The sequence below is a fragment of the Miniopterus natalensis genome, chromosome 11 (genome assembly GCF_054644295.1).
Source record: "Miniopterus natalensis isolate mMinNat1 chromosome 11, mMinNat1.hap1, whole genome shotgun sequence".
In the NCBI taxonomy this organism is placed as follows: domain Eukaryota; kingdom Metazoa; phylum Chordata; class Mammalia; order Chiroptera; family Miniopteridae; genus Miniopterus; species Miniopterus natalensis.
This window is the reverse complement of record NC_142091.1, coordinates 29,789,313-29,816,022: the sequence shown is the minus strand read 5'-3', so window position 1 is coordinate 29,816,022 and position 26,710 is coordinate 29,789,313. Positions and strand designations below refer to the sequence as shown.

At 43.9% G+C, this 26,710-nt stretch overlaps 1 pseudogene; it reads right to left on the bottom strand.

Annotated features, from left to right (window-relative positions):
* Positions 1-5,947: 5,947 nt before the first annotated feature.
* On the bottom strand, positions 5,948-6,512 carry LOC107532404 (large ribosomal subunit protein eL18 pseudogene; annotated as a pseudogene).
* Between the last annotated feature and the right edge of the window lie 20,198 nt (positions 6,513-26,710).

Here is a 26,710-nt window from a genome sequence, read left to right as displayed (position 1 = left end):
TCTGTGGCCACTTGACACCAGGGCAGCTATCCCCACCAAGGTCAGTACTCTGTGCCATGTCGCCCCAAGGCATAGGCTTCAAGGCACAGCCCTACTGGGGTATCTGTTGCTGCCACAGACCTCACCCATTCAAGCCGAGTCACTGACCTCTGCCTGGTCCTATTAGGTTCTAAAATCACTTGATGGCTGTCCTGTCCTGTCCTGTCCTGTCCTGTCCTGTCCTGCCCTGCCCTGTCCTGTAGTCACTCCACTCTTCCCTCCCTCTTACAGCCAGTTTGCATTTCTGAAAGTGAGTCTTTGGCTCAATTCTCCCTGGCCAGGACCAGCAACATAATTTTCAAGTCCCAGCGTGAAATTAAAATGTGAGGTCTGTCTCTTGTTCAAAAAGTCTGAAGAGTTTTAATACATTAACAGGAGAGCATTCAACCAACCAAAAAGTCCCTCTGAGTGTGGGATCCTGCAGATGTGCACAGCTCACATGCCCATGAAGTCTGCCCAGGCCTGGCAGCTTGTACTGCAATGTTAGAAATGACCAAGATTTTTATCACAGATTCTCCCTCTGTTTTGCATCCCATCTCCCTGCTCTACCCTAGAACAGGCCTGCCTTCCCCATGCTCTGTTGACCCTTTCCCCCATTTGTAGCTCTGTTCCTTATTTTCCAAGGCCCCAGTAACCCACCTCCCCCCAGACCAGTCCTCACACCCTGACATTCTCATGGACACAGCTCACCCATTCAGCTTTCCAGGCGATGACTTGGCAATGTGTACAGATAGGGGACTGATAGGAATAGAGAGGAGGCTGTGTATGCTTGGCTCAGCATTTGTTTATAACAATTTCTGGCATCTAGAATAATTTTTGCTTCTTATTAAATATATCTCTGCACTCTGTAGCTGGTTCTTACTTGGCCAGAGCTTCTTGTGGGAAATTTTGGGAATTTTGCCAAACAACAACACAGACCTTCATATTTATGTTTTCAAAGCCAGCAGTGTCATCACTGACAACTTCCTTCCTTTGTTGGAACAATTTTCAAAAAAACCCCACCAGGTCACAGAGTTATTCTGTACAGTAAACTACACCCTCCACCCCTTTAACATTATTGACAGCAAGGAAAAACATGTAAGTCATATCCAAATGGAAAACGTTGGCTCTGGGGCATCCTGTTGTGAAATCCTCAAGCGTTGGGTTACTGACAACAAGAGAAAAATTAAGAAACATCAAGAGGGGAAAGAAAAAAGATTCTAAATGGAGAAAGACGAAAGAGGGAGAAGTTCAAAAGGCAGCAGGCCACAATGTGTTGTTTATGCCCAAGACTTGGGTTCTCTTCAATACCAGTTGATGACAGCAACTATTTGCCATGTGCAAGGTATGGGTTGATTAGATATTATATTTATCTGGTCTTCTCAACAACCTTGTCAAGTAGGTATTATTTCCCTCATTTTACAGATAAGGAAACTAAGGTCCAGAGACTTAAGGAGTTTTACCCACAGTCACAAGTCCTATAAGCAGCAAAGCTGGAATATATAGCTCGATACTCTGTGTATTGATAAACCTCCATAGTCGCTACTGCTCCCACTCCCTGCTAATTGTCTGTGGCCTGGAGACCTCTGGCCCTGTGACCACAGCAATTGGATAAGGCTTGGACATCTGACACAAGGGCAGCTAATCCTTGGGGTGGCCAGTAGCCTATGACTTGTACGACCAGGCTCAAAAATATGATATGGGTTCATTGGACTTCTCTCTTACAATTTTAGAAGCTGGAAAAATCACAGCCAGTTAGTTATGGAAGCAGAGCTAAAGGTTAAGAGATGGATTAAATAAAGGGGTGGCCATTCTGGGCCAGGTGCAAACTAACGTGGGGACTATAGGCAGCACAAAGAAGACAGAGCAGGTACACAGAGAGAAGCAAAGATGTTAAGAAAAAGTGAGTGTAAAATCAGAGAGATACATTGAGAGACAGAGAGTGAGAAAGAGATCAGGGGCAGGAACACAAAACCACAGAGAACGGAGCCTGGAGCTGTTACTGGACCTTGAATGCCAGGTTCTTGAGTCTCAGTGTCATAGAAATGAGCACTAAACTCAGTGCTCATTTGGTAAGGTTTATTGAAAAGAGCTTGTGCACAAGGGAGAAGACCAGAAAAGAGAAGCAGAGCTCCCGAGGGGCTCTGTGGATGGCTTATATCGGGATCTTGGGGTGAGTGTAGGGCTTGGGAATGGAGATGACGTCAGTTTTCTTGTGATCATCATCTGGTGGTGGTTGATCCTGGGGTAGTCACTAGATGTTTTTTTTAGTCACAAGATGTTTTCCATAGTCAGTGGATCACTCAAATGCTTGCATAAATATTCTAGTTGCCATTTAATTGGAAAAAAACTATTTGCAGAACATGCCATTAAGAAAAGATATGATCATCATACATTCTTTCATTTAAGGGTGTGGCTGGATTAATTTCAGTTATGAAATTTTATTGAAAGCATGGAGTCATAGTCAGGCCTTTAAGATGAAGTTCTTCCGTTCAAGGGGGAGTCAGTGTTACTCCTATACTGTCTCAGAGCTAGCCCCTTCCGTTCCCGACACAGTCCTGCTTTTAGGCCTAAAGAGTCCTGGCTGCATATGGCACCTATCCTTGGGATCCTGTGAGGTCTCTGAATCCCCATAACAACCCTTTCCTCCTGAGCTCGAGTAAATGGGCCTCTGTTGCCACCAAAAAAGTTCTGACTTCACTAGCCTGATGCCCAAAGCAGTCTTACTACACCTGACTACATGCCCCCCACCCCCTCATTGCAATAAATATGACACCCATCATGTGTCCCAAGGACAGCTGAGAAGCCAGTTCCTTGACTGCTGCTTTGGTTAACCTCCCACTGCCACCATCCTTGAACCAAGATTGGGTCCCTGCCTCCAGTCCACTCCCTACCAGCCATCTTTTTTCTCCAGGGCCTATTCCAGGCCTCCTGCCACCATGGTTATAGCAGCTACCTCCTCAGGTCACTGATCTGGAGCTCAAAGGACACCGAGGAGCAGTAGTCAGCCTGAACATGGCCTCTTCTCTCATTCCTATAGGTCTTCTCCATTCCTAATACCCAGATGTGCGTATTTTCAAGTCTAGGGATTAATCTTGACATACAGAAAAAAGTAAATGGAGGCAGTCAAGTGAAGAGATTAAAACAAGAGCAGATGATCCTGGGTTTTGTCTAGTTCCCTTTCTAACTGCTTGTGTCACCTTGGGCAAGTTGGTTGACGTCTCTGAGTCTTGGATTCCTTATCTACATAATGACAGGGAGGGCAGATGACGTGAGCCGAGGTTCCTTCCATCTCTGACTTTCTAAGATCCAAATGTAAATATCATTCCCTTTGATTGGCATTTAGAGAAGGGGACCCTGGATTCTTTTGGAAATTTGTGGGTTATCATCACACCTGTTCCAGCTGCAAATATAAAAAAAATATATCTATAGCAGTGATGACCAGATTGTGGAAATTAACAGGGAAGATATGGAAACATACTAAATGGAGTTTCAAAAAAAAGAAAGGGGAGTCCTCATGTCTAAGAGAAAATATCACAGTAACAGCCCCAGGAACTTGTGGGCATCTCTATGAGCAGCAGAGGTGCAAGGGCGTGTGCACTGCTGAATTAGCAAATTTCTAACTCATCTATCACAGCTGGCTGGCTTTATTTAGGTAAAACTCCCCATTGAGCTTCGACTCCCAGGGCCCAGTCTGACTCAGAGCTTCAGAATCTTGGCATGCCGCTCGATGAGTCATGGTGATGAAATTTTAAGAGAAAAGAACATTCTTAAAATTAGCTTTGAGACAGCAACTGGTTTTGCTTTTGCCCTGCAAGCGCCTTTTCCAGGTTATTTCAGTTGGTGTCCTCTTTAAGGGGACCTGGGACAGAGGGGTGAATTCTACCCCTGGTTTGCCTGCCCTCTGCCCCAGCCGAGAGTACTGATTCCCAGCACTCCAAGGCCTCTTCGTGTTTGTTCCTTTCCAAGAAGCAAGTAAAGGACAGGGGCACTGACCCTCAGGCCTGATGTGACCTTCGCTCTTCCGCCTGTGGTGATCTTGTTGTGGTTCCAAGAGGGGATGGAGTTCTCAGAGGAGCCCAAGGCTAGGGCTGGGCTGGCCTGGGCTCACCACCCCCGTGCTAGAAGTTCTACTAAGAAACAAAGATGAAGTGTGAGGGTCTCCTCTTATCCAACCTCACAGTCCCTCTGCCTCTGCACAGGCCCACTTTGTGCCTTTTGACCAAGTCTCCTCCCAGGGCAGGAAATCAAAACTAACACTAAATTTGCAGTCAGAATATTTTCCTGAAGAATGAGATGTGAATGAACAATTTCTCCACTGTTCCCTGTACAACAGAGGGTTCTGTTGAAATTGGCCGGGCGTGGCTCAGCTCCCATTTTTCATTTACTCCGATGGAGAGATTGTTCTCGTCGATGTCTCCTTCCCTCCTCAGGGATGTGCTGTCTCATGGGTATATCTGGGATTCCCCTGAACAAACCCAAGTGGGCAAAGAGCTGTCCAGGATCTTCAGGGAGTGTGATTGGAGCTGCAAGTAGAACCAATGGGCACAGCCCAGCTGGTGAGATTTGAGAAGATCCAAAAGGTCTAAATACAGGATGGGACAAAAGTAGATTTATAGTTGTTTGTATGGAAAATAATGCAATAGTTAATAATAAATAGTAACACAAGAATAGCCTCTGTGTTTCGTGTACTCACAACTGTAAACCTACTTTTGCCCCACCCTGTAAATGTCTCCCTTTTGCCAAATCCTTCTTATCAATGTGCATACATTCATTTAACAAGAACTGACTGCATGCCAACCATATGCCACCGCTGTACTGGTTACAGAGAATATTACCCTGAATAAGATGTAGTTGTTCCCCATAAGGAACTCATCTTTTAATATGGGGAATACTGGCAAGCAATCAGTTCTCATACAAGGTGGCCTGCTATCATAGAGGCTTGCACAAAACATGAGACAGAGAGAAGAAATGGAAAGGTCGGGATATGGTCAGGCTCCGAGAGAAAGGTGAAGATGTTTATTAGTAGTTAAGAAAATAAACAACTGATACAGGCACCACTTTTTCTGGTTTGTGTAACTAGTGTGACGAGTGAGTATGACTCATGGCAGAATAGAAATGTGACTTTAGTGTTGACTCTTCCCGTCCTGGTCCGACCCCCCCCTCCCCCCGATGTTTCAGGTCAAAGCTGTGGTTGGGAGGAGGGGCAAGGGGATAGGACAGCTTTGACCTGAGCCTGGCCTTTGGCCAAAGAAAGCACCCTTTGGTGGACCAAGGCAGGATTCTTCTCATGGGGTCAAGTTCTGGGCTTTTCCAAGGTCCCCTTCTGGGACCTCCATCCTGCAGTTCCCTTGACACTCTGCTGTAACTGAGGCATTGGGGAGCAGCACATCTTGTTTTCCTGCCTAAATCCCTTCACTCCTCCAGCAGGCAGTTTCAGACAAGGTCTAAGACGACCCAACCACATGATTGTTGGTTCTCTTTCTGGCTCACATCTCATGCCCAGGAAACAATTGTATCCCTTACCCTGAAAACTCTGAGAGTGCAATCCAAATCCACCAGCGCTCTCTCCTGGTTCCAGCACCTAGATTGCAAGTCACTTTCTCAGGTGTGACTAGGACACCAGATCTCTGTGTCTCCCTCCTGCAAGGAATATCTTTCAATGTTCTCCTGCAGCACCTCTAGCCTCCCTTGAAGGGAAAGAGAAGTAGCAGCTCCCTCTAAAGGAATCTCTTCTCCATCCTTACCCTGCTGCACCCTCTCTGACCTTTTCCCTATTCTTGATCTGGGTGAGGGCCAGCACTGAAGATATACGAATATTTTCCCTTGAAAACCTGTATCTTGGGGTGTGCTGTCATACTAGTTTTTGAAACTTATATTTTTTTCAGCATCCAAAATCTTTTTAATAACAAGGTAGGAGGACCTGGGGTTAGTTTTTGTAGCCACGGCTGGCACATTGGCCTTTCCACACTCAAACTTCTGGCCTTTGGAGCTTAGACGGGGTTTGGTGTGGCTGTGAAGGGTTCCTGGGGCGTTGCCATAATGCCTTACACCTCTTGGCTCTTTCGAGGACCAGAGAGCAGGACAGTGCCACAGCCCTTGCAGAAGTTCGGGGCAAGCTGGCTGAAGGTGAGGCTCTTGCCCCCCCGCCTTGAAGATGTAGCTCCAAGGACAGCTGCTCACTTGAAGTGCACACACCTTCAGTTTGGGCACCTCTTGCATGCACATGTCATCAGTTATAGTCCCTACAGCCACAGCGGGCTTGCCCTCCAGGCCAGAAAGCTTCATCTTCCAGATCATGCAGGAATGAGACAGAAGCAGCTGCTGGGTGTGACTCATGAACAACCTTCAGCTCCACTTGGTTGAAGGTGGAGTTGGTTGGTCTGGCCAGAAACCTGTACAGCTTGACCAACAACCTTAGGTAGATGTCCTGGCTCTTGGGCTCCTCTTGTTGAACCTTTCTGGTCTTTGCTGAAGCAGATGTCGATTCCCATGATGGAGACTCCTGCTCCACCAAGTCTGAAAAGCTCATTTTGAATCTTGATAACAGTTTATCATAGTGAGATCTCAGGTGAGCTAGTGGCAAGAAAAAAAACCTCATTCCAAGATCTTGTTATGTCCCATCTTTGTAACAGCCTGTTCTGGGAATGGTGTCTCCCAGGATGCTCAACTAAGCTGTGTCCTGCTTGGAAACAGAGGCAGGGGACCCAGTTATTCCCAAGATCTAGCCTATGGTCCTCACCAGCTAACCTTTTGAGCCCAGCACATCACTAACCTTATGCCACCTCCATAGACATCTGTCCTCAGGATCTGAACAGCCAAAGTCTGAGCCCTGTGTAAGACATGAAAACGGAGTCACAGATTGGTGACTCACCAGTGAGAGACCACACAATGAGTCAGGCAGAGGAGGGCTGGGACAAACTTTTTGAATCTGAATTCTCTAGTCTGCTTCTAGACAACCACCCTTAAAAGAAAGACGGCATCAGGGCAAATGGGTGGGAATGCAGGTCAAGACACCACAGTCCACATCTGAAAACGATGATGTGTCTTGGCGTTTTTGCACAGCTCTTTGAGAGCTTGGGGTTTTGTGCAATAGATGCTAATGTTGTTTTGTAATTCCCGGCCCAACTTACTGTTAGTTAATAAATTCATTAATCACATCAGGCCTGCTGCCTGCCCTGGGTGACTCATCCTGGCCATTTCTTTATCCTCAAGCAACTGCTTGACTCCAGAGTTTAGGAAACCTTGGGTGCAGAAGGACTGTCAGGGGATGGGGTGGTGATGTAGAGCCTCGGCTAAGAACACAGGCTTGCTTATTACACAAACCTGGGTTTGAAACCTGACATCACATTTGATGGCATCTTGGGCAAGTCACTTGCTTCATTTTTTCCATCATTAAAACAGAAATAATGGTGTGCTTGAAAATGAGATGCTGTTTATAAATGGTCCAGAATGTAGTAAGTGCTCTGTGATTGGATAAACATTATATTATTTCTTGAGAGCTTGTGTTTCCATTGGTGATTGCTCTCCCTCACAATTTTGCTATTTGATTACAAAGCTAGATAACTATAATTCATTTGGGGACAGAAAAAATTAAATTTGTGCCAATATACAAAAAAAAACCACAAAAAACAAACATCAGAAAGAGTCTAAAGCACTCATAGCACACAGACTCTTTGAGAGCAGGCCCATAACCGGTCCATTTTGTATCGGCAGGTCCTGGAAAAAAGTGTTTGGAGAGCGGTTATAGATAAATAAAAGGCTGAATAATGTGTTTGTTCTCACTAAACATTGTTGGAGGCTGTGTCATGCATATTTGGACACGTTCATTCATGAGGGAAGGACCTACGTGTGCAGCTCTGCCCCAGACATTCTCTCAGACACAACTTGACTGTCCGCACACAAAGCAACAGAAAAGCAGGGACACTCACAAGGGCAGGGGGATCCAAGGCCACAGAGTGACCAGTGAGGTTGCGATGGTCCTGAAAAATGTTTCTGAGGCAGAACTGGGAAGCGGGACTTGAGAGAACTGAGGGAATCGACCAATAGGCAGGATGGTGCGGGGCGGATCAGGGAGCGGCAGAAGCCTGGAGACCGCACGTGCCAGGCACTGGAGGGCAGCTCGGCCACTGGCCTGCCCCCTCGACTGGGTCGAGGGGGTCTCTGCGAGCCGAGGGGGAAGAGCGAAGACTCGGAGAGAGAGCACTTTCACCCATTGGAGACAGTGTTTTGCTGCCATGCTGAAGCCCTGGGGTCTTCGTCAGCTGGTCCCTTCCTGGGAGAGGAGTAAGTTTGCCTGGCCCCTTGCTGCGCCTGAGAGGGACAAGACCGGGGTGGGAGAGATGTGGCTTTCAATCAAGGTTTTATTATCTTGGCCCAATTACTTCCCCACTCTGAGCTTGAATTCCCTCACCCATAAAATAAGTGGGTCGACCTGAACTGAGGTTCTTGTGGTTTAGTGTGTAGATGAATCGCTGGGAGAATGTGCCTAAAATACAGATTCCTGGCCCCCCTGCTAGATGCTTCTTCCTAGACCTGGGGTGCATTTCACATGCACCCCAAGGTGATTCTAGGAAACGCAGGCTTATAGGAAAGAGTCATGACCTTCTTTGAATGTGAGGGTGCCCCTTTTTACATCAAAAAATTTTGTATACTATCTCCGTAAATGAATTTTCACGTTGGTTGTTTGAGAAAATATGTAACAACTAAAAACTATAATGAATTCAGTTACATTTTGAGATGTATTTGTAGTTTGTTCACCTTAACAAGTGCATAAATGTTTGAAAACAGTAGTATATGGGACCGGGACGTATTATTTATTCCGAATCCAGACAATGTTTGGGTTCAAGTATTATAATCCACAGACACCCAGGTATCTAGCTCACAAGTTGAAAACTACTGACCTAAGTTACCTGTAAATTCTCTTCTGGAAACTAATAATCTATGATTCTAACTCAGGGTCTTATGGCTAATTGGCTAAACACTGGTTCTCTTTGCCTGCCCAAAAGAAATCTAAAAAGGAATCCTGGTTTATCAAGAACCAGTGTTTCAGGTAACCCTGTCAAAAAAAAAAAAAAAAGGAGCCCATTCAGCATGACTCTGTTCCTTTCCCAATACATCATTTCTCTCCACTGATTTTCAAAAGGACTGGGGAGTTCACTTGGAGATTTTTTAAAAAAAGGTCTTGCACTCTATTTACCTATAAAGTTTAAATACAATACATGTGACTGTCATATAAGAGCCTGCTTTGCCAAGAGGAACTATAGATTCTCCTGAACCGAATCATCCGTCACAGAGGAGGGGCTCTGCCGGCAGCCAGGCCCGCACAGCCAGGTCTAGAGGGAAGCCCGGCTTCCAGGGCCACTCTGTGAGCTGAGGTTAGAACTTGGCCTGCGCTCCCCCCCCCCCCCAAGGCACAGCTGGAGGGGAGCAGGTGTGTGCACTGAACACACCAACTCTAAGTGGCTGAAGCTGTGGAGCCCTGGCTGTGGTGATGCTTTCTCTTTCTCTCTTCATGAGGGTGGCAGCAACATCTGGTCTCGGGCAGCAGCTGCAGTGTTTGGCAAGAAACCAGCACCAGCACTGGTTCTTGGAAACATGGGAGCATTCTGGGCTCCTCAGAAATATTTTGGAGGGGTTTCTGTCAAAGACTGGTCTTCGTACATTCAAGCGCTAGAGACTTGGTTACCACGCGTAAATGTCAGGTGATGTCAGGGATGTCCGGATCACAGAGACATAAGGTCAGGAGCAAAGTTCATTGAAAGGCTGTGGCTTTGTTCTGTAGGTTTCTTTCAGTTTAATGGTTGTTCACTATGATGGTAACTGGTCTCAAAAACAAAAGTGTGGTTCTCAGGCCAGCCATCGAGGCACCCATAGTTGCTGTCTCTTTTTATGTCACTCAACCTCAGGGTGAGGGATGTGTATACAAATAAACCTCTCCTCCCTGATGCCCCTGACCTCTGCAGATGGCTTCTGGTTCCCTAGGTAATGGCTGGTGTTTAGCTTTAGAGCTGTAGGAGAGACCCTGGGGATTGATGGCTGTGGATTCCCTGGGCTCAGAGGCATTCTCTCTTTCACTCTGCCAACTGGGGTCCACCCAGAGTTTCACTGATGGTGACTACAAAATATGTGGTGTGGCTGCCCAGAGTATTCTTAACCTCCTGCCACAGAGATGTCAGGGAGGCAGGGCCAAATGGTTGAAATAATGCAGATTTTGGAACCTGAAAGATGTGGCTTAGAATCCAAACTCTGACACTGATCAGCTGACTTGCAGAAATCACTTAACCTCTCTGAGCTTTGGTGTCATCATCTGTAAACTGGACTTGATAACCCTACCTCACAGGGTTGTTGTGATGCTTAGCAACTGTGTATGAAAGGTGCCTGGCACAGTCATTGCTCGGGCAGTGTGATGGTGTTAGGATACCAGAGAGGGAGGCCTGTTACAGAGCCCACATCACAGGATGGGCCTGCATTCCTTCATTCCCACTGTGCTAGGCACCATCCTGGGCACTTGGATATAAAGATGCATGAGACTCACCTCCCATCTCCTCTCCCTCATGCTGGGAGCCTACTCCAGTGACTGTCCAGTCTCCTTCCTGGCCGCACAGACTGGGTTGAACACTCTCTGCCCCTGAGTGGGGCCCATTCTGGACACCTCTGACTTGGGTTGTGCTGGGGATGAAAGTGACATGGCCACGGGACACAAGCAGCAGATTGGTGTGAGGCTCAGAAGCCATCAGCAGGAATGTGAAAACAAGATAGTTGTTGAATAGCTGTGGCCAATATTCTTGAAACATTTTTCCTCCATCCTGAGGATGAGGAGGAGGAGTTCTCACCCCAGATCCTGAGGGTGGAAAAATCTGCTCCTCATCAGGGGACACTGTGTGTAGAGGGACCAGCCCTTCCAGGAAACCCAGGCTGTGGCCAGCTCTGCCCAGCACTTGGAACCGGGATCCAGGGCACTGAAGGGGGCTGCCAATTGTTCACAGAAACCAGTAGATCTTTCTACCCTTCTCTTCCAGTCAAAGGCATGTTTCTCCCTAGCAGAAAGGGAACAACCCTCCTCACAGCCACATTTATTGAGCACCTATTCACTAGACATTGGTCTAAGAACCAGCAACACCCAGAACCAATCTTCTCAGTGGTCTAAGCTCTAATTCCCCTCTTTTCCCCCGATTTCTCGCCAAATCATTCACTGAGAAAATAGATCTTATCAGGCAAGTACAATTTGCTCACTGCAGAAGTCAGAGTCCAACCAGAAAATAGACACTCTCTAAGTATTTCTAACAGAGGGAATCTAATTCCAGAAAATGGCTAGAGAAGGAAGAAACTGTACGGGAGGTGATGAGGCCACCCGGGGGTAAGCTCCTCAGGAAGCTGCTGGCACCCTCAGCTGAAGGGGGAAAGGGAGGAGGCGGAGTGTCCCAAGCCCAGGCACGGGTCTCACTTGCTGAACCCAGACCAGGTGGACATGCCTGAGGCAAGCTGGTGCCAAGGAGGGGAAGCAGCTGTTCTGGACATTGCACCCGAAGGAGGAGGGAGGAGGAATACCCTGCTTCTTCCTCCCCTACCCTATAATCTCCCATCAGGAGCTCCCACTGACCACACCCAAAGGAGGCCAGTGACAGGGAGCTGGGAAATGCAGCCTGCGTCCCATGCCACTTGGAATCAGTCCGGGAAAGGCATGGGACACTGTCGAGGGCAAGCAGACCAGGCACAAGAACATTCACATCACTTTATATAGCCCATACATAAACAGTCACCCCCTCCGGTCGGAATTACTGTTATCCCATTTTCCTAATGAGGAAACTGAGGTTTGGAAGGGTTAAAAAAAATTGCCCATGGGTCCTGAAAGCAGACGTATTCTGGCATCCTATCTTAATTTAAGTCCTGCCTAAGATTTAAACTCTCAAACTTGTTTTCTCTCCTGATGGGAGAGCTGCGTAAGCTTTTATGAAAGTTAGCAAAATGTATCTTTAGAGCAAATCAAAAGTTTTTAATTTAATTTTTGAAAACCACAAGGAATGGGAAATACATGCATTCCAAAGAGCCATCAACTAACTAAAACAAGCCTGTGGCCTGCTGGAGCTTCACAGGGGGTTGTGGGGCCTTCAGGGACCAAACTGTGGCTCTGTAGCGTGGAATGGAACTCCATCAGGGTCGGCTGTGTGTCCGGTCAAGGCTACCCGAGCTCTCACCGAGTCATACGAGCATTCCTCCCAGTGTCCCGGCCTGGCAGCGTTGCTCTGGAGTTCCCACAGCTGTGTCAGCGAGTCACGAAGGAGCCTGCAGGGAAAGCTATGCCATGCCACCACGAGCCCCGTCCTCCTGGAAGCCTTCTCTGACTCCCCAGGTCAGGTCATTTGAGACCCCCCTCTACTCTCCCCTCAACGTTCTGTGCTGACCTGATCACGGAACCTGACGCAATGCTGCTTTGTCATGGTCCATTTCCTCACTTACCACCCGGTGGATTGTGAGCTCCGCCAGGGTACAGCCTTGTATTTGCCCTGTGCTTAGCATAGCACAGAAGACATGGTAGACAGGCAATGGAAACTTGAGAAATGAATGAGCAAAGGGACATGTAAGAGCTCAGGATATTCTTAGCAGCATGGTTCACTGGAAAGAATGTGCAGCCAGGTGTCCATTCGACTTAGAATTCATCCCAGGTGTGCTATTCACAAGATGTGCAGTCCTGGGTAATCACTTGAGGTCTACACTTCAGTTTTCTTCTCTAAAAAAATGGAGTTAATGTTACCTTCCTTAGAGGGTTGCTGTGGCTGCTGTTCAAAGAAAGCCTTGCTCAAAAATTATCATTTCCTTTCTCCCTTGATATTTTAAGAGAGTAAGTCCTCACTTGACATCAATAGGTTCTGTGACTTTAAGCAAAGCAATGTAAAAGGGAAATCAATTTTACCATAGGCTGACTGATATAAACAAGAGTTAAGTTCTTGTGGCATCTCATCAAGTTGTAACAAAATGACTGAATGAAACAACGTTATTTGAGGACCTGCTGTACTCTCTTTTTCCCTAAAATGATTTTGGGTAACCAACAGGATTAACCACTAGGACATGATACTGAACATGTGCTTTGGTGGACAATCTTATGGATATGATGGTGTGATATGTATTGGCTACTTACTGTGCAATAGTTAGCATTGCAAAATGCTTAAGACTATGGGCTTGCAGTCAGATTGCCTGGATTTGAATTCTGGGTCTGTCTTAAAATCCTCATCTGTAAAATGGGCATGATAATCTTACCTATGTAATCATATAATCAGAAAGTGCCTGGCACAGAGTCAGCATTCAGGAAAGATTAAGTATCATCATTCTTATAAGCCATTAAACAGAGAAGGAAGCTGTCTCAGGGAGGTCATATAACTTCCCAAAGTTTAGCACAGTTGGCTATTGGCAGAGCTCATAGCTCTTAGTCATTAGCTCAACTGCCTCTTTACTCTTTGAAGATAGATTCGATTAATTTTTATAAATGGCCACAATTATTTTTGTTCAATCGTAATATCAGGGATAGTAATAATCCCTTAAAACTCTGTAGAATGTTACAGTTTACAAACTGCTTTCTCACGTGAGCCTTACACTAGAATGCTGTAATGTGTATTTGTTTGAAAATATTTAATTCTTCAAAAGAAGAAAACATATTAGATAAATGAGATTCATAAAATTATATTAGAAACTATGTATAGTATAGTTTATTATAGCTATGTATATTATAGCTCAGGTATATTTAACATTGATAGAAAGGAATGGAAGGACCAAGGGATATATATTTATGAGATAACATTATAAATATTCATGAGGCACCTGTGAACTGAATATATGTATTCATAAGACCTATGAGGCACTAAATATTCTGGGTGCACTAAATATACAAAAGCAATCAATATTCATGAGGCCTTGATTCAGCCATACACTGATGACGCCCATCTGGCTCCATGTGTTCTCTGCCAGCTCTTGGCTGCAACTCAGGACTGCTCAGCAGGCTAATTGGCAAACTACAGCTCTGGGCCTGGTATTCTTGTCCCTGTGTCTCTCCAGCCTAGCAAGTGTGTGTCTTGGCGAGGGCACTCTCCATGTGTAGACCCCTTAGCTCACACCTCAACTCTGGTCCTATAACCATCAGTGGGGAAGGCTGATGTGGCAGAGAGAGACACCCCAAGATTCAGGTGGTGTGGTCCTTCTGCCCCACTCACACCCTATCACAGAGTCCTAATACATTTCTCCTGCTTCTCACTGTGTGTTTCAAATTCATTGTATAATCTGTGTGATTTGAGCATTTTAATTTGGTTAGTGAGCCTTCTGTTCTGTGACCTCTGGTAGGGAGTACTACCTGCCTGGTAGTGACCTTTGCAGGCTGCCAATCGCATCAAGGTAATTTCCCATGTGATAAGTGGCGGGAGGTAAATGATGAAGATCCCGCTTTACAGATAAGGAAATTAAGAAACATTAAATGTATGTAATTTGTCCAAGGTCACAGAGCTATTAAGTGGATTAATTGGAATTCAAAAACAGATTTCTCCAAGTCTAGTTCTTTTTATTCTAAACAAGATCCTCAGGCCAAAAAAAGATCAGAGGGTACTATAAAAAACACACAAATTGGATTTCTCCATTGGGCTTCTAAAGGCGGTTTGCAAAGAGAAATGTCAAGGCTGTTGTGAGCAGCGGTATCTGGGCAAAACAAGACATTGCTCTAGCAAAAATTCTATTTAGATGGAGCCACATTCACTGGGCACACCCATGCTGGAAATATCCTTAAAGGGGCCTCTTTTTTCAGATTTACAGTCACCCTTCCTCTGTTCCTCATTGATTCTGTAAACACTGTCTTCTTATGCAAGGTCCCCAGCCGATAGACACATAGAGGCTCTTGTGCTTTTAAGAATTAAGTCCATAAGAAGGGAGGGCTCGAGCCAGAAAGTGTTCCGTTGTCTTCATGTCCTCCCTAAAGCTGAATCCTTGCCAGACAATGTCACCCTCAGAGATTTGGTCTGTGTGTTTGCTCTGGCTCTTTTAACTGTTGACTTTTGGATAGACTCTAGGGTGGCTTAGATATAAAAACTGCTTTCTCCGAATTAATAGTTAACGTGAATAAGCACTTTTTTTTGTCTTCCTTCTATTCCCTTCTTGACTACCTTTGAAACCATGGGCATGAAAAAGTTGCTGGCCAAAAGGATTTGGGGGGGCCCGGCCAGGTAACTCAGTTGATTAGAGCATCATCCTAATACAACAAGTTTGCGGGTTCGATCTCCAATCAAGGCACATATAAGAACCAACCAATGAATGCATAAATAAGTGGAACAACAAATCTATGTTTCTCTCTGTCTCTCAAATCAATCAAATTTTTTTTTTTTTAAAAAGGTTGTTGGGCTTTGACCAAGGCCTTTCTAGAGAGGGAAGGCTCTCTAGGATAGATAGGACCAGACACCCTTATTTCATGTGTCAATGCTCAAGCTCTTATGGGAAACATCAGTCTTTTCAGAGGAGGAAATGGAACCTTGGAAATAATTTTTAGTAATAATTAGGTCCCCCAAATTTTTTCAATAAATTTGCACTGGCTTTTCTCTTGTTTCTCTTATTTCATTCTAGCCATATTACCTCCTTCAACTGCTCACCAAATCACTATGTTAGAGAAACATCACAATAATTACAAGTCATAGTTATGAAGGGCTATAGTTATTAACATGGAAAATAAACACAATACAATCCTGTATGTGGTTTTTAAAATTGTATTTTTGTGCATGTGTGTTTGCTTGTGTGCAGGCATACATAAAATCAAGAAAAATCTGGAAGGAGAAATACTAAAATGCTTAAACATACTTAAGGAGGAATCAGGTAATTGTACTTGATTTTTTTTATAACTTCTGTATTTCTTAAATTCTTATAATCATCTTTCATTGTTTTTAGCATTTCTTTCTTTTTTATTTAAAGCTTCTCTATTTCCATTTTGAATAGAAGTAAAAATACTTGACAAGGTCTTTATGGTTATCAGGGAGCTTTTCAAAAGCTAAACAATTTCAGCTGAACTTCATAGCATACCTGGGAAGTCAGTATCATCTTTATATCCACTTCATAGATGGTTCAGACAGTCTATTGTATGCACAGCTACTAAATATCAAAACTGAGAGGCAAAGGCAGATGTTTTTGACATGAAAGCCCATGTACTTTCCACTCTGCCGTAGCTGCCCTCTGTAAGTCCTTTCATCACTGTGCCCCTGTTTCAATCAACAACGCTCTGTGGCATGGCGCTCCAAGAGGGTGCCAAGATGAAAATCCTGCCCCCCAGGACTCACAGTCCAGAAGAGGGGGTTCTCAGTCCCAGCTGCTCATTAGATTCACCCTGGGTCAGTTTTTAAATCTCTTGATGCCTGGGCCATACCTCAGATATTCTTTCAAACTCCTCAGATGACTCCAATGTGCAGCCAAGATGAGAACAACTGGTCTACCAGGAGCTGGCACACCCATAGATGCACAGATCCTGGGAGAGACGACACATACCCAGTTCACTGCCCTGTTTCCAGTGACTGCTTCCTGGCATTTAATGGGTCTTTGGCATATGAATCTCTTTGCATGGATGTCATGAGGATTTAAGACTATAAATTTAACACTATAAACAGCTTTTAATGTTTATCCTAGAAATTAGTTGAAAATAGCTTTTCCATCTTCTAACTGCACATGTGGTTAGGCAGTATTGTGTAGCGAAGAGAACTCTAGACATGAGGCTCTGGAGATAGATTTAGCCATGACTCAGGCGTTAAGAGACTGTGATTTGGGGCCAGCCATTTCTCTCTGGGTCTCATATTCCTCCTCTATAAAATAAAAGGGTTGAATTAGATGCTGCCTTACGGTCCCTCCTGCTCAAATTTCCTCTGATTCTCTCTCATGTAACCCTAGATTGCTAAAAAGCAGGTAGTCTGAGACAGATAATGAATTTAAAACCTACCATTTTCAGTTATCTATTGCTACATTACAAATCGCCTTGAAACTTAGTGACTTAGAACAATGGTGTATTTTTTCTGATTCTGTGGGTTGACCGGGAGGTTCTTCTGCTGGTTTTGCCTGGGCTCACAGGTGCAGCTTAGGCGGAGGGAGCTCAGCTGAACCTGGAACACCCGAGAGGGGCTGACTCAACTGGTGGTGCTGGCTGTGGGCTGGAGAGCCCTGGTTCTGTTCCACGAGACCGCTCATCCTCCAGGAGGATAGCTCGGACTTCCTCCGAACGTGGTGGTCTCAGGATTCCAGGAGGGTGAGCGGAAGCTGCAAAGGCTCCTGGGGTCCAGGCTCTGGACTTCTCACAGTGTCACTTCAGCCATCATCTGTTAGTCAAAGTAAGTCACAGGATTATCCCAGATTCAGGGGAAAAAGAAAGAAAAGAAAAAGAAAAGAAGAGGGTGAAGCAATAGACTCCATCTCTTGATGAGGGAAGCAGCGATGACAGGTTGCAAAGGGGTCTACACAGGGAGGTGTGATTCATGGGTGGTTATTGTTATAACGACTCTCCATGTTGTTTTGTCAGGAGATGCCATGTAATGCAGTGGTGAAGAGCACAGTCTTTGGATTCACACTGTCTGGGTTTAAATTCTGGGGCTGCCATTTACCTGTGATATAGAACAAGGGACTCCAATCAATCTGTGCCTGTTTCCTCGCTGGTGATTTGGGGAGGACAATAAGAGTGCCCACCTCATGGGGTAACCTTGATAAACCAATGTGATCATGTCTGCAAAGGCCTTAACACACAAGACATGTGCCCCAAGAGCTCCCTGCTCTTATTACTGGCACTGATTTTCTGCAGGAGGTGAGGGAGCTGCTTTATTGCTCAAGTAAAGGCAGCAACCCTTATCGTCCTTCTTCCTGACATTACCCTGCGTTAGACTGCGGCCACCCATTGCAAACCTGAGGGTTAAAATTAATGCGGTACAGGCTATCATTTAGTCCATTCACGTACACAGCATCTCTTTCCATGAAAGGCTCAACCCTGGACACTGATCTTTAAACAAAGAATGTGACTTATGGCCTCGGCGGGAGGAGTGAGCTCTGGCATGAATGGCTCTTGTGTTCCCTTGCAGCCCCCGGTTCCCCCAGCCTGGATGGGCATGGTTCCAGGTGAGAGTGGCCCTATGCCCCCTGGGAGCGTCAGCCCCACCTGCACACAGCATGTTACTACTTGCTGGTCTTGACTCCCACCTGGACTCATTTAACCGAGGGCTGGAGGGGCCCTTAGGTCACTGGAGTGGTCCAACCTGTTGTTAAGTGCCGGAGGTACACCGACTCCCTAGGTCAAGCTTTACCTGTGATTTGTTTTCTGGAATATCTGACCTAAACTTTCCCAAAGGCAGTCCAACCATACTCTGCAGTCTGACTCAGGACTTTGGAGTCAGACAGACATGGATTCAAATCCCTATGCTGATACCTACTTGTATCATGACTCAGTGCAAGTGGGATAACCTCACTGAGCCTCCGTTGTTTCCTCTGCAAAATGGGGATGTTATTATGTGCTTTATGAGGTTGCTGTAAAGATTAGAAATAATTATATAAAGTACTCAGCACATAGTCTGGATATTAGTAGGATTAAGTTAAATAATTTGCACTAAGTGCCCAAGAGTTCAAGTCCTAAAAAAAAAATGTTACTTCCCTTTCAGTATCAGGGTGAATCTAAGCCTAAAGCTATTCATTCATTTATTAACTTGTTCAATAAGTTAATCCTGCAGAGAATGGCAAAGGTATATCAAATTCCAATCTGGAAGCTCCAGGAAGGCAGGAATCTGTCTTTTTGTCACTCATTGTTTAAAAGGTATCTAATACAGTGCCTGAAAACACAAGTGTAGAATAAATGTTTGCTGAAGGAAAGATGAGCTAGTCTCTGCCATCACTGAGCTTGGATTTAAAGGGAAAATGATGAATATACATAAAAATCTCTAATTTCAGGTTGATTGGTTCAAGTGATCAGAGAGGAGCAAGGGCTGCTGAGGAAATTACATCCTACTGAGACTAAGACAAGGCTTCAAGGGACAGATGCATTTAGAATGTGATTTGAGGAACAGGGAAGATTTCAAAATGCAATATAAGAAAGAAGACTGAGCACAAAAAGGAAAACCGAGTTTAACCTATGTGAAATTTTAGAATTGAAACTGTAAGCATGCCTCTCTCTCTCTGTTTGTGTTTCTATGTCTAATTCAGAAAGCCCGGGGAGTGTGTAGCATTTCCCTGTCTCTAGGTGATTTTCCCAAATTAAGTTATAAAATCTCTTAAAGGAGCTCATTATAGTGTTGATTGGCTTTGAGATTAAAAAGCTCATATGTAAATTGAATATTCCAAAAATTCCCAAAAGTAAAGGAAATAGAGCCTGACATACTTTCAATGTGATTAAAAAAAAAAAAAAAAAAGTATTCTTATAGAAACTAACTCAGAAATTTTTTATAATTCAAGTTCTCAGGATGAAGGTAAATCTTTGGCAAACAAGACTAGTTCAATAATTTTAATTTCATAAAAAGAGCTCTGTTTTCTCTGAATTAGAGTTAAGTATAATACAAACATACATTTTTGTTCTACTTGAATATCTTCTTCCTAAACTTATCCAGATTTACTGATAGAATAAGTTTGTATTACTTCTACTAAATATATAAAATTACATAAAATTGTTTAACCAAACTGAATCGTTATTCTAACAAACTTTATTTTAACAGTAAATATGTTTTTATAGTATGTTAGCTTGAAGATAATTTTCAAGGACTTTAGATAACTTAAAACCTTGGACTGATATTAAATTGAGTTACTTAATAGATATTCATTAGATACCAAGATCATTTCTAAAAAGATAGAATACTGAAACAGTGTTACTCAGTATAATTTAAATTTATATGCTTTTGCTTCTTATTTTTATATTCTATAGAGAGGTTATATATATTTGCATCTATTAATGAATGTGTTTGTTTTGCCACTTTGAGAAGTATTATAGAAGATGTATAATGGTATAGAAAGTTGTAGAAGTTTCCTGAAAAGAGATTTAATTATGATAAAAAATGGTTATGTTTTAATGGGTTTATTTACAAGATTTTCAGCATTTTTGAGCTATTTTATACCTCTCTATAAATTGTATGTGATGATCATGCAAACTTTGTCTTGTCTGGTAAAGATCAATTGACATCTTTCCTCCCTGTGGAAAAACCAGTTGTGGTACCTACATGCAAATTGGACCAGATCCTGTTACTTATCCAAATTATTGATGCTTCCCAAATCTTCAATTCTTCCCAATTCCTTCAATATCTAGCTATAACCTCCGTTTTCCAATTTATCTCCCTTGCAGCCAGCTATTTTCCCCAGGATCTGAAGAAGCCCTGCAAACTGAAGCTTGATGACTTGACATAAATCTTGAAGAACCCACCATCGCAGCAGACAATACATGCGCTGGAATTCTCTCTGGACAAGCCACAGTGTGGACTGCTGAGGAAGTCTGGCAAAATGCTTGGGTCATGCTTGCGCTTATATGAGAGGCAACCTAGACTGTGGACAACAACATCGCTGAGAGCACTGACAGCTTCGAGAGCTTCGAGTAACTCAATGCACGGTGCTGCATGACTGGATGATTTTCCTCCATTGGCCTGTTGGTATCCATCAGGGTTCAACTCCTGGTTCCTTAAGACACTTTTTATGTTACTATTCCCCCTTTTCATTTTAAGCGTCCTTCTAAGATGCTTGATCTCCAGGACCATAAAGTAACCTACCTTTGCCACCATCTCTCTGCAGATGGTTTAATTGGTTTTGCAGGAACAGAGGCAACAAGAAGTCCTTGAGAGACTATTTCTTAGAACTTGCTTCACTCCATTCAGGGGGGCTCATGATCACCTTCGACTTATTCAGTGAGAAGTGACCTTCATTTGTTTTAAATAAAAGGACAGACCGACACTGTTGAACTTTACCTGAGCCCTGTGCTCTCTGAGGACAGAAATAGTTAAGAAATTCCCCTATGCTTTTGCCCCTAAAGTCCCCTCACTCTTTTGCGTGCCAAGAAACAGCTACCAGCAAAGTTCTCTCATACACAGAAGTAAGATCCTTCTCCAGCCTTCTTCACAGCTCACAAGGCTACAAGTGGCCCCCTTGTTTACCTGCCTTTATTAAAATCCCAGACCCCTTCATTTTCTTAGAGAACTTCCTCATTAATGAGCATTCTCCCTATTGCAATAGTTTGAATAAAATTATCGCCTTATTTGACAGTCTGTTTTGTCTTTCACACTCTCCAATTTAAAAAATAAAGACATGGGAGATGTTCCCCTGCCTTTGGAATGGTTGTGTGGGGAGGTGATGTCTGAGACTGACAGCCATCTCCAACAATAGGCTACAAGCCTAAGGATGGATGCCCACAAGCTGAGGATGGTACAGGGAGTTGTGAAAAGGTACTTGGGTCCTTGATAACTTTGCTATTTTGCTGAAATAGTCAATCCTCTTACTCCTCCTCACTTCCAGAGTTCTTGTTATAGGAGGGAGAATGTTATGGGAGATATACTTTCCTAGAAGCTCAAGGAGTCCTTTGCAGTGTAATTCCCACCCTCCACCCTCATTTCCTTCTGTCTGAAGGAACTGGGGCAGGTGAGAAATGGGGACACAGCTGGGTGTAGGTCAAGTTTAAATACAAAAAATTCATGCCAGTGAGGTTCTGTTCTCTACCAACAGCTCTTCAGGTTTTGCTCCTAGCTCAATACCAAGTTTTATTCCTGGAGCTAGAAAAACTCCAGAGGGCTAGTCTGATTACATCTCACTCCCATGGATCTTGTAAATCTGACCTGGAGCCAGAGCAAGACTCATGTCATTCAAGACTCACAGAGGCACTAGAGGTATTGCCTCTCCTGCCCTCTTCTTCTTACCGCTACAGTTCCATACCATGTTCCATTTGAAGGAAAAGACATACCAGATAACTAGGGTATAAAAAAGAGATCTTAGCTAATAGGGGAAGGTAACTGAGGTCATACCACTTAAAGAATGTCTACAGAAAGTCTGCTAAGGAAGAAAGAACCAAAAGAAGGCTAGAAAAGATACCCTAGTGGATTCTACTTTCTGCACAGTGGCCTGATGGAGAGAAAGGAGAGATCAATTTCCCTCACTCAACCTTACCCGTGGACTTGGTGATATAACAAAGGTACTTCATAAGACCACTTAGCAGACCAGTAAGATGCAGAATCCTCTCCTGAAAGCCTTGAGTCACTTAGAGGTAGGTTCTGTTCAAAAGTCCCCACAATTCAGACTCTTCATCACCTTTTCCAGGGGCCTCTGATCTTACCACCAAAGGGCATTTCAAAAAGCTTATCCATAGGCTGTCTCCAGGCTCATGAGGTGAGGGGTTTGAGGATGGCCATCTAGAGTGTCAGCCTTCAGACCGAAGTCCTTCCATCTCTAGAGACTCAGGAGGAACTTTGGAGTTTTGACATGAGTTGCGAGGGGAAATATGGCAACAGGGATAGATGGGCTCCTGCCCCCAGTTGCAATTCCATAAGCGCAACTTAATTTTATCTGTTGCAGAGCTGGGGCTTACAAGTAGAATTTTACTTGAGAAAAGATTCCAATGTTTTCGAGGAACAAGTACTGTATTTTGAAACCCGTGAGTTAGAGGATGTATCTCTATATCCCTTTCCTATCCCCACTCTCAGGAAGGCCTTGAGGGAGGGGTATACATGGATGAAGTTGGGAGTGGATCCATGAATGGCAATGCGCTAGCTATCTGAAGCTGATAATTTTGTATGGCCCTTGAATGATGTTATAAATATCTAAATGGCTCTTGGCAGAAAAAAGGTTCCCTACCCCTCACTTTAAAATTTCCATCCTATTGCCGCATGGGAGATGATATATTGACACCCACTGCCTAAGATCTTTTTCTTAAACATCTTAAATTTTTCCATTGACAAGATCAAAAGAGTGTCCCTCTCTTGCTTATCTAAGCTCAGTTCTGAACACATATTTTCCCCCCAGGGATTTACAAGGATGATTTAGTCTTCAAGGGAGATTGCCCACTACAAACATTGGTATAACTCTACCCTTTCAGGTCAAAAAGTCTACTGTTATCTTAAACTTTTAATAACCAGAGAGGAAAATTATGTGTCAAGATCCTTCTTATGAAGAACATTGTGCTTTTGGCCTAAAGGTTGTGGGAGATGGGGTGGAAAAAAGCTTATAAATGCTGGGGGCTTGAAGTTTATCTTAATCTCTGGGCCTCAGCCCAGGCCTGTTCTTAAGCCTGGGTAATGGATGTACTTTTCAATAATAAAGGGGAAAATTTGACGTTTAAACAGGTAATCAGGAAATGAGGAAAGGTGCCTTAGGCTGGATACTGCATGAAAGAAAAATGTGGAGAGAACAGGAATGTCTAAAAGTGGACTTTGGCACTCTCCTGTAAATTTCTCCTTTAAGAAATCTTTGGTAAAATCTACAATGCTCACTTGTGCCTTTGTGTGAGTGAATTCTTTTGGATGTTGACTTTCATGTCTGCCTGGGGTCATCCTTGGTGCAACACAACAGCAACCCTGGAGGAAGACAAAATCTAAAGACAAATGGGCCGTGAGAGAATAAATCCTTGGGAAATAAATGCTGGGGGAGACAGAGGGCTTCCCCAAGCTGTGAGGAAAGTTTAGTTGGACCTTGTTGGTCAAGGAGGCCCTAGTTTGACTTCAGAGCTACAGTATGATAAATTAGCATTACAATCCTTCACTGGCTCCGCATTGTCTGACGTCTATACTCCTTTGTGGGAGAGGGGTTTCTCCTCCAAATACCTTTCTGTCTTTCTTCAGACATCTTTCCATCTTCCTTCTAAAATGGCAACATCTCTTTTACAGATTCCTTCGCTAAGACAGGAACTTTCAAAACAACTAAACAGGGAAGAGAAAACAGAAAAAACAACACAAGTATAAGTCAATTAAATGATGCAATTCCCAGACCATGGATGTCGATCTTTTTATGGGGGTGACACACAAAGCCCGTTAAAATCTGGCCTCCCCAACTCTCCACTGTCATCTCTCCCAGCACGCCTGCTCCCTTACGGTTGCCCTACACTGCAGCGTCACCACCTCCAAGAAGCCTACATGGCCATCCTCTAACCTCACGGTGGGACTGACCACTTTTCACTCCATGCCTCCTCAGAGCACAGCACTGCAGAACACTTTGTGTCAACATGTGTTTACAGGCTTTCCCCTTCTGATGAATTGTGAGTTTCTAACCCCAGAACCGAACAAATGCTCAAAAAGTAGTAGAATCTCAATAAATGTTCGTTGAATTGAAAGAATTCCTGCGCAGGATATAAAAATGGAAAGGGAGCAGACAGACTAGGCTGGAATGCCCATTCTGCCACTTACTGGCTGGGTAACTTTGGACAAGTTCCTTAATCTCTCAGTGTCAACCGCCTCATCCATTTATAACAGCTACTTTGCAGAGAAAAGATGAAAGTATATAAAATACCTGGCCTATGGTATATGTATAATAAGTGGATGCTATTAGTCAGTAGGCTAGTGGCTTTCAAGATTTTTCTTTTCCAGCAGCAGATCACTTTAAAAAATAAAATATTACACAGAACTGAATAAGAGTAAAGCTGCTCTAACTTAGGGGTGCAGCCTCAGAGCCCCCCTGCTACTTCTCCATCTTGACACAGCTCATTCTCTACCCCAGAAGAATCGGGGCTCCCACAACATGGAGAAAAGTCTACTGCCATAGACCAGCATGGGAGACATACAACTGGTAGTATGTGAGATGATTGTAAGTGGCATAATGATGTAGCATTAATAACACTGATACCTATATTTAAAAAATTATTCCCTTTTCAATTCCTTTAAAATTTTTCTGATTCTTTAGGGAAAAAAATTTTGAAGTCTCAGTTTGGGGCTAAAACATTTTTTTACTCCTCCTAAGACTCCAGTATTGAAAGACAACAGACCACAGGCTAAGTGCCTTCAGCAGCCAACAGTGCCTAGCTAGAAGTCAACACTGTGGGTTTGTTCAGTTTCCCATCGCAAAGATGGGCAAATTATTGGACAACAAACTTCTCTTTATTTATTTATAAAATGAGGGTAATCATGCTGTTCATTTGTGAGGATTAACATGGGTTTATTCTAATATATTTATTGAGAGATTTGTGTGTGCCACAGGTAACCTGGTGGTGAACCAGGCAAATGAGATCTTTGCCCTCCTGGATCTTCCAGTCTAGAGGTAGACACTGTATAGATAAATTGAGGCAGTTCATTTCTATAGTGTGGTAAGGAACTCTGGGGCATGCAGGATGCCTGGGAAACTCTTGAAGAGGATACCTAACTTGGACTTAGGGGTAAGGATAGTCAAAGAAGATTTCTTGGGGGGAAAAATGGCAACTCAGCTGAGTTCTAAAGAACTATTTAATCAAGAAAAAGAAGAGGGAACAGCATGTGCTGAGGCTTAGAGGCAAGGGACACTGAAATAAAATATGCTGAGTCCTTAGTACGACATCTGGAATATAGACATTATTCATAGACCGTATTCAAAATGACAGCAGCCTTTAGAACTATTATAATGTCCTTGGCCTCAAAAGACATTAGATTGATCTCTGTATTCTTAGCATGAAAGCAGTTCCTGCCACATAGTAGATGCTCAATAAGTACAAAAAGTGAATGATTGAATGAATGAATGAATGAATGAATGAATGAATGAATGAACTAATTATTTTTGTCTGCTCCTAGAGACCAATCCATATCAGGACCCGTATCTTACTCAGACCTTACCTGCTTTTGTTTGAAAGCCTGTCCGAATGGCATCTACTTACCATCCCACAGAGTTTGGCAACTTGTAATATTGTAAAAGCAACCTAGCTGCCTTGTTTTCTGAGATCACATCTGACTGTGGCTAATGGATGGATGATGCAGCTTAGCAGGTGAGAGGGCGTTAAAAAGCCAAGAACAAGTTAAGGAAAGTCAGGCGCATAAAAATAATGATTAACATTTGTAGGTCCCTTTCTATTTGCCAGGCATTGTGCTGAGTGCTATACATGCATTACCTCATTTAATCCTCACAAGGACGCTTGGAAATAGATACCAATATTATCCACATTTTACAGATGAGAAAACTGAGGCTTGGAGAGTGATATGACACTTTTAGTCAGGGGTAGCTGGGATCAAACCCAGTTAGTGCAAGAGCAGAGCTGGTACTCTTAACCCCTTAACCAGAGTGCCACAAGAAAGTGGGAACAAAAAGAAGAAAGGAAGGGAGGGACAAAGGGAGAGAGGGAGGGATGGAGGGAGGAAGCAAACAAGAAAGGAGAAAGGCTGGCATGCCGCCTACACATGGGGCATCCAACACAACCAGGGCCATGCTAACAAAACCTGTGCCAAACTTTGTTTTTGCTACTTCGAGGACCTATTAGAACACTGAATAAACATTTATATAGGAAAATGAGGGAAAAGATAAAAAACAGATTGAAGTTGCCACCCAACCAATCCCAATAAGACAATCTTTTTTTTCTCTTTTGAAGCACAGCACCTCAGACTGCTGTGGCGTCGATGTTATCAGTTCAATCTTCCTTAATTTGCACGCAATGTAGCAAAGATTCCGTCTCTGACAGCAGAGACTACGTTTGGAGGTGTTTCTGCCTCTGGAATTGCATATAACATGGCCCTTTAATTTGCAACTTGTCCTTATTTTGCAGAACTAGCCCTTCTTCTTTCCAAATCTCAACACCCAGGTGCTG